Source organism: Pistacia vera, unplaced genomic scaffold (assembly GCF_008641045.1).
Source record: "Pistacia vera cultivar Batoury unplaced genomic scaffold, PisVer_v2 Contig2, whole genome shotgun sequence".
Taxonomy (NCBI): domain Eukaryota; kingdom Viridiplantae; phylum Streptophyta; class Magnoliopsida; order Sapindales; family Anacardiaceae; genus Pistacia; species Pistacia vera.
In genome coordinates, this window is record NW_022196001.1 from 639,536 (window position 1) to 648,826 (window position 9,291).

General features: G+C 36.8%; 1 pseudogene; it reads right to left on the reverse strand.

The window, feature by feature from the left end:
- Positions 1-8,947, reverse strand: part of LOC116128359 — a 41,108-nt pseudogene extending 32,161 nt beyond the window's left edge.
- Positions 8,948-9,291: the final 344 nt, after the last annotated feature.

Genomic DNA, 9,291 nt, shown 5'->3' on the forward strand with positions numbered 1-9,291 from the left:
GTTTGAGATAGTTTTTTATCTTCACTCCTTCGTCTCTTTTTAGTCCTATTGTCTTCACAGTCTAGTCCAATCTCCACCTTCCTCCACCGTTGCAAACTTCTCAAAACCACTAACAAACGCATCTTCATAACCTTGAACAAATTTTTCAGAACCGAATATCGCCAACATTTAGCAGCCAATAATTCCCTCTTTCTCCGTCCCTAATCCATAGCCATCGTTCCATTCTCCCCTTCCCAAACACCACTTAGAACGCCTCAAATCCCACCAATCCTCTTCCGTCTCAAGTCCCACCAACGCCTCCCACCCTACCACTACCTCCACTCCACTTTATTCGTCGGCCACTCATATTAATTCACTCTCTCCTCCCTCAATCAGCCACCGTTGTTTTCTCCTCTGTTAATCTCGGGCACAAAGATCTTCCCACCCCTTCTTTTTTCTTTTTTCTGAAAAAAAAAAAAGCCCAAAAGAATTGATTGTGACTATTTTGATTGTTTGCTGAGGATTATGGAGCTATGGATTCTTTTGCGCGGTGAATTGGGTGCAGATGATGTCTTTTTGGGGTTGTTGGGCTGGTAGGCTGGTAGGTTGCTGGACATGATGGAAGGGTGAGGTGGGTTTGTTGGGCATGAGAGAAAGGTGAACGAGGTGGGTGGGTTTGTTGGGTGAAAGAGGGAATTATTGGCTGCTAAAGGATGGTGATATTGGGTTCTGAAAAATTTGTTCAAGGTTATGAAGATGTGTTTGTTAGTGGTTTTGAGAAGTTTGCAACAGTGGAGGAAAGTGGGGATTGGACTGGACTGTGATGTGGCTGTGCGGCTGATTTTACAAGAAGGAGATCCTGTGATAGAGGATTTTGGAAATTCAATTTTAATTAAATATAATCAATAAAATATTACCCTTTACTATTTGAAATCTGGCCAAATCCAAGAGAAAAGAAGAGGCAAAAATAAAGAGATGAAAGAAAACAGAGACGAAGAAAGTGAAGATAAAAATCTATAAACTCAAACTTATTTCAGTCTTTTTAACAGTATTGTCATTTAACAGACGAAAATTTTAACGAAACTTGATGGAAAATGACTATTTGTTATTTTCAAACCTTTTGAGTAACAAACTATAGGTAAGTGCATGGTATTCGCCCGGTATTCGCCCTTCCTTATATACTTTAGAACCATGCGAGCTACAATTATCACTTTGTCATATCAAAGTACAGGAGCACTGCAAAAGGCATGAGATGAAAGCTTGAAGTAATAAAAGTGGGCTAAACTGACTAAAGACAGGCCTTTTTAGGGGGGACTCAATCGTTACACAATCTTTTCCAACATGAGCATCATATGAAGTGGGCCCTCTCTTCAAATATAAGCATCTCGTTCATTCTGCCATCTTTTCTAAGGCATCAAATTATTAATGTGTTATCATTCTCATATTATTATTATTATTATTATTATTATTATTATTATTATTATTATTATTATTTTGGTATTTGAGAGTATCTAATGATTTATACACCTCGATTCTTTTTTTCTCTTATTAATTATCGTAAGAATTCAAACCCAAAACCTCTTAAATAATATATCTAAGAATTTCAAATAAACCATCTAGCTGATAATTACCATTCTCATATTATTGCCCACTCTTATTTCCAATCAAATTTTGTTTGTCCTTGGTTTAAATATGGCCCCGTCTCTAGTCTTTTCAATGTCACTTGACTCTGCCTAATCTCCTCTCTCTAACTTTTTTCTATGGCCTACATCTTCTCTCCCTCTTTCAATATTTCACACATGTGTGCATCCTACCTGCAATATTAAAGAAAAAAATCAATTTAAAGAGAGATAAAATTAATTCATTAAAAAATTGTGCAAAGACTTAAAAAACATTTATATAGAAACGGAGGAATAATTATCAAAATATGTGGCTAGAACTTAGAATTTATTTAACTTTGTTTTCATATATTCTGAATTAATGGTCAGTGCTTGCACATAATCAATCAGTGCCCAAATAAAATGCTAGAAGAGAAAATCCATACCCATCCAGGGATATACAAGAAAATGAATGAAGCAATGAGTAATTTTCACCTAATAAACAAGAGCACGACAAATTAAAAATATTGACGCAAGAAGAGCAACAGTTACTTCATTTTCATTAATTTCACAAAATTAAAGCATATATTAATGCATCTATATATGCCCTGAGTTATAACTCAATCAGGCAGTTTTCGAGGAGGACCCACAAGACATAGCGCAAAAGACACATTTAGCTTATAGATGATGAGCTAAATTTTTTTATCACACTCTTTGGTTACGGAAATACAATATATATGAAAAAGATAAAAAAGCGAAATTAATAATTAATTCAAGGTTTGAGTGATTTGGAAGATAGAAACCATTTGGTAAAGTTTTCAAGGGTATCATTATCAACTCTGTATTGTAATTGCGTGAATCGATGCAGATTTGACCATGTGAAGTCGGGGTACAGCCTAGTGCGTTGGGTGGCCAGAAGATCCGGTGGGGGACTCACCACCTTGTCATCTCTCTGGTTAACAAAGAACGCCAATGTTACTCTCTCCTGTGTTATTAACCATTGCCCTATGCAGAATGCAGAACACAGAGAACACTCTTGTATATCCCATTTGTTAATGCCTTCACATCCAACAGACCAATTAATAAGACTATATACCAATGCTTTATGATTTACATCCCCACACTTGACATGTACAATTAATATATTTATTTCCCTAGGGGCATTTCCCTCGTTAACATACAAGAAACATACATTTCTAGGCACCATTATATATATATAACTAAAATGTTTAGATTAGATTGTGCATACTTCAATTAATTTTTAAAATCTATTGAATATTATTGTTATATTTCTCTCCCTATGGCACTTCCCTCGTTAAAACCCTCCAAAATAAGTTTATATATATATAACCAAAGTATTTAGATTAGTTTGCGCATACTTAAATTAATCTTTAAAATATATTTAATATTATTGTTATATTTCTCTCCCTTAGACACTTCCCTCGTTAAAACCCTCCAAAATTAGTTTCCCAAGAGCTGAGTGCAAACTCCAATATTCGGAGATGTTCTCTCCATAGAATTCATTATTTGTCTAACCTTTAAAATCTATTAAATATTATTGTTATATTTCTCTCCCTATACACACTTCTCTCGTTAAAACCCTCCAAAATTAGTTTCCCAAGAGCTGAGTGCAAACTCCAATATTCGGAGATGTTCTCTCCATAGAATTCATTATTTGTCTACAGATACAGATCATTTGAAATAATACTAGGGTAAATACTAAATTATTAATCCTCAATGTGACAGGTGATCTATCAAAGAACAGTCTGTTAATTAAATAAGGGAGAACGACTTACACATACCCAAGGTTTACCGAAACGATAAGTTGATATCCAAAAGGTTTTGAAACGACAAATAGGTACCTTCCGTCATGTTCTGTTAGTGATTTTCGTTTGATAATAGTGAAAAGACTAAAATGCCTTTGAAAGTTTAATATTTTAGTTTTTTATAAATTTAAAAATTTCTAAAAAACCCCATAGGTTTGCTAATTTGACTAAATACCCTAATATATAAAAATTTTATAAAATAACAAAAACAACCCTGCCACCCGCAGTGCCAGATTCCAGCCAACACCGTCGGAATCTGGCCGAAAAACTGTGTTACGACACAGACCCGTTGGATCTATGTCGTAACGCATCGATCTGGCCTTTTTCGACCTCGACGGCCAGATCTGGCCTTTTCCAACCAGATCCTCCACGAATCTTACCGAAAAATGCCAGATCGACGTGTTACGACACAGATCTAAAGGGTCTGTGTCGTAAAACAATTTTCTGGCGAGATTCTGGCCTCGACGGCCAGATCTGGCCGTAGATCTGGCCTTTTCCGGTCAAATCAGCCACGGATCTTACCGAAAAATGCCAGATCTATGCGTTACGACATAGATCCAATGGGTCTGTGTTGTAACGCAATTTGTTGGCCAGAATCTAGCACTGCAGGTGGTAGGGGTGTTTTTGTTTTTTTATAAAAATTTTATATATTGGGGTTAGACCTGGCAAAACGGGTGGGTGGGCCGGGTACGGGCCTGGTCAAACGGGTACGGGTCCTTATACGGGTCGATCTATACGGGTCCAATGTTTTGCACCCGTGCCCTACCCTATACGGGTACGGGTGGACCCGCGGGTGGACCCGTTTTTTCTCTCTCCAGATTTTAGTTTTCGTTTTACCCCTAATAGTTTTTAATTATGACAATTACACCCCCAAAATTCCTACAGTTTTAATTGTTTACATTTACACCCCCTAAATCAACTACTCTAAATTCAATTCAATTAAGAATATAAACAAATATGAACCAAAATAAATAAATAACACATAAACAAACAATAACATATAATACAAAACTACAAATACCAACCAAAATAAACAAATACAAAATCACTAATACACAATTACACATAAACAAACAAAATAAGTCAATAAACTATAAATACTAATTAAAATAAACAAATACATAATCCAATATTCAACAAATAAACCTTCGTGCCATCTTTCAAACCTCTCAACTTATGTACATGTTATTCAGGCTAGAAAAGAGGAACCCCATCTTGCTCCACATTCTGCCATCTTACTCTCATGACGGAATGTGGTTCCAAGCATGTACCTCTTGCTAATGCGAAGAAAATAACAACTAACACCAAAAATCTAAGGAACAGCGTAGTGAAAGAGGAGAAAAAATCCCACTTTCTCGGCGCTCTCATGTTCACTCTTTTTTCTAGGAAAATGAAAAGAAAAACTGAAATGCTTATAGTTAATTGCATAAACATGATTCTGAAACCATTTGCCTTTTAAGGATCAAGAGTCGGCATATCATCACTGTCACTGTGGTGCCTTTGATTTTGAACAGCCTTTACAGATGCAACTCTCGCCGAATTGGCTGCTTTATTGGCAGCGGCAACTGCTTTATTCACTCTTTCGTCCACCTTTGCAATGTCATATGCTTTTGCAGCAGCTCGCTGTGCTTCCTGCTTAAAAGGCGAAATCTAATATTAATTAATAATTCCAACATAAACTAAAAATGTTTAAACAATTTCATCCAAGGGTCACAAGCACCAACTCAGAACATGTATAATAAGTTAAAAGCCAAAAAGCACCAAATATTTGTATGATCATGGCTGACAATATGTAAAGTCGTCGCAAATACTAAATCAACCATATGCTCAAGTGGTTCTGGCTAAGTGTAATCATGCAACAAACCATGTTTCACTTTTTAACCTAACTTTTAAAGCAATAGACATGAGCTACCCTACAGAACATAAAGTGTAAATAAAGCTATTTGATGCTAATCCAGATCTGAATCAGCCCAATCTAAGTTTAATCACATAATTTTGCAGAAAACACATATTACCATAATTTAACCTCCAATTCTCAGCATGCCCAAGTACAAGCAGGCATGCTTAGTATTTCTAAATATTTGAGCTAGCAAGCTAGATTTCTGCTATACATTGATTGATTTAGAATCTAAGATACAATTTTCTGATGTTATGACAAAAAACTAATGGAAGCAATGGAATTTTAGTCATCTCCTTCATGTAAAAAGCTCTTCACACTTGCATTTTATTTTCTAAAACTTCAAGTGTTGCGCTGAATAATCTTTTGATATTCCACAACATCATCATTTTCACAAGGAGGCAAAAAACAAAGTTACCTGGACAGCATTCAGAACCTTGAAATGGTTGACAGGATAGGGAGGTCCATGATGCGTGTTTCGTGTGCTTGGAACATCAAGAACCCCATTTTGCCAGTGACCACACTCTGTCTCACCACTTCTGAAAGTATACATACCAAGACCCTGCCTTCTCCCCTCATGCCAGGCCCCCTCATACCGATGTCCATTCCCAAATTGATAAACTCCAAACCCGTGCATCCTATCTGCAAAATATTCTCCTGAATATGTGTCCCCATTTCTGCATGGCAACAATGCCAGTCATTAAAACCAAAAATCACAAGTAACAAGTAACAATGCTAATCTCACAAACAAAAATTAAAATACAAAATATTAACCATTCAAACAAAAAAGAAAACACAAAAGCTGTCAAAAAAACAAAAACAAACACACAAAATTAGGGGTTCGGGATTCATTACCGGTCGACGAGTGACAAACTGACTATTAATCGAAGATGGAGACACCGAGATAGGGAGTTGATTCAGTTGAACTTCAGACGAAGAAGAATGACGAGAGATTGAGATGCGGCCGTGATAAGGTTGCTGAGAATCTGAGAGTGAGAAATCAGAGATGAGATGAGAGTGAGAGATCAGAGATGTCTGAGATGAGATGAGACTGAGAGAGTGAGAGGTGAGAGTGCATCTGTGCGTGAATGGTGAAGGCGTGAAAAATTAGGGATTCAACAAAAATGAAAAAGTTGATTTCTGCAAATACGGGTGCCCGCGGGTGCCCGCAGGTTCACCCATATAAACCGTTTGTTTTTGGGCCGGGTACGGGTACGGGTCTAAAAAAAAGGGTTTAATAAATTGGACCCGTACCCTATATTATTGACTCGGGTACGGTCCAACCCGCGGGTCCAGACCCGTTTTGCCAGGTCTAATTGGGGTATTTAGTCAAATTAGCAAACTTAGGGGGTTTTTTAGAAATTTTTGAATTTATAAAAAACTAAAATATTAAACTTTCAAGGGCATTTTAGTCTTTTCACTATTATCAAATGAAAATTACTAACAGAACATGACGGAAGGTACCTATTTGTCGTTTCAAAATTTTTGGGTACCAACTTGTCATTTCAGCAAACCTTGGGTATGCGTAAGTCGTTCAGCCATTAAATAAATCTAAAATATCTGTGTCAAACATATCCACAAGTTGATAAGGCTTTAAGCCTTTAACATGTCAATCAATATTGTCAACTCATGTCATGTATTAGTTATTCAATAATACTATAGTTACAAAGAAATCTTACTAAGATTTTCATACAAAGTGAGGTGACAAAAAATGAATGGAAGAGTGAAACAAAAAAGTCAAACTCATTCAATTCAATCTTCCATTCATTTTTTGCCACATCACTTTGTATGAAGATCTTTGTAAAATTTCTTTGTAAATGTAAATAGTTATTAGTGCATGGAGAACACAGCAGCATATACACCTAAACTACAATCACATCAGCTGCAAAATAATTCATAGAGAACTTCTAGACATGCCTAATCAATTATGTTCAGCTATGTATTGTTGATGCTTCCATATCCATTGGATTCCTTTTATACTTATGGTTTTAAAACCCGGCCTGGCTCGACCAATTCAACCGGTTGAACTGAGAATTGGTGATCAAGCTAGGTCAATTTAACTAAAAAACTAAAAATATTAAATAATCCAGTTTGAATCATGGTTGGATTGGATTTTTTGTTACAAACCGTCGGTCCAACTAGTTCGACCCAACGGTTGAATCGTATTTTTATTATTTTTTTATATGTCATGCTGACGTCAGAATGATATCATCACACTGACATCAACATGATGACATCACGGTTCGACTCGATAGTTGAACCAGTTCGACCAACCAACCCAATAACCTGATGGGTCACTCCTCGGGTCGGGTTTTAAAACCTTGCTTATTATTAATTATAAGTCCACAAAATTCTATATATTTTCCTAGCAGTGATCAACTAAGCATATATACAACCTAAATCATGTAACTTTATTAATAGAGCCACAAACTAATTAGCAAAAAATTGTTGACCATATGGAAACTTACCATGAAGGTCTCACCAATATTAATGACTAGGGCACCAGGATAAGGTTGAACATCCATCCATTTGTTGTCTATAAAAACATCTAAACCTGGATTTTCCTAGTAAAGTATGGTTAGGGATGTTGGGTTAGCATGAGGACCTGTTCCAAGAGTAAGCCCTCTTTCTTTGCAAGCAGGATAGTAGTTCCATCTCATTTTAGAGCAACAATCTTGAAAAAAAATTATGTAATAAGATCGATCAACTCCCAAGCTGATTGCCAGAAGTTCCATTAGGGCAAGAGTTAAGTGCTTCGTAGCTTCACAAAATTCTTGATGGATTAATCCACAAAATTGAAAAAGGTCATGTTAATTACTATATGAAATATATGTGGCAATACGTAAAAACAAGTTTGGGCTATAGCAGGATTGTTGTAAATTTATCTTACCCCGTCTGTTTAAAATCTTCTCTAAAGGTGGATGTAAAGAATTTAAGTGCAAGGGCTTCCTGAGAGTGCTCATGGAAGGCGAAAGTTAATGTCTCTTTCCATGGCAATTTAGAGGCGAAACGATCACCATGGGCACTGACATATCCACTCGCAACACCGAGGATCTTCTGAGCCCTTGATTTTAGGGTAGCTAGTGGCTTGAAAAATTTCGATGTTTGATTATTTGTGCCACTTATGAGACTTAAATCAACACCATGATTGATCACCTGAAAGAAGCCATGTTTCAAGCAAGCCTCTCTGATGATGTCTGCAGCATGCTGAGTTCTCACTTTGTCTCCTTCCAAGAACCCCTCAAGATCCACTAGTGGCTCCATCAGCCCTTCATGAGCTTCAACCAAGTCTTCTTTCGACCACTGAAATTGTGTGGGTACTTCTTGTTATGCCTAAAAAATCAGGGTTGACGCAAGCTTACATCAGTAAGGACCAATTAGAGTTCAGGAAAACATTGTGTCATCCAAGTGTTGCCACGTCATCTAATGACATAAGTATTAAGGCTGTCATCAGCTTAGTAGGTAAAGGCCTTGTGAGTGAGTGGTTGGGAGTCACCCATTTGCCCAAGCCCTACATGATTTGAGGATATCTTTTTTGCAACTGGCCAATGGGAATCAGGGTATGAACTGTACAACACATGCTCGTTGGTAGACCCATAATCATTACCTAGAAACCTCTTACTATGAATAGAAAGCTCCCCTCTCATTTTTCAGATTCTAGTTCTGATAACATAAACACACTCTCTCTCTCCCTCTCTGTATTTCTGTTCTCTCTAATCGCTACATGCGACCTGATTGTAATCTGTCATAAATAAAAAGACAATAGACGTGGGATTCGCTTTGAGCATCCGAACTATTTTAAAAATAGTCTCCCTTTTATTTGTTTCATTCTCTAGTTCGCGTGTAAATTCTAAGTTCGCTTATCGCTTTGCACGTGCGAATAGTTGGTGTCAAAATCAAGTATCAACACTTCTTTTTGTTTGTCCCATGGAGATAGCTTAGCAAAAGATTCCATATGGTTTTTTTGGTCTTGGAGCTTTTCTAGAGATGG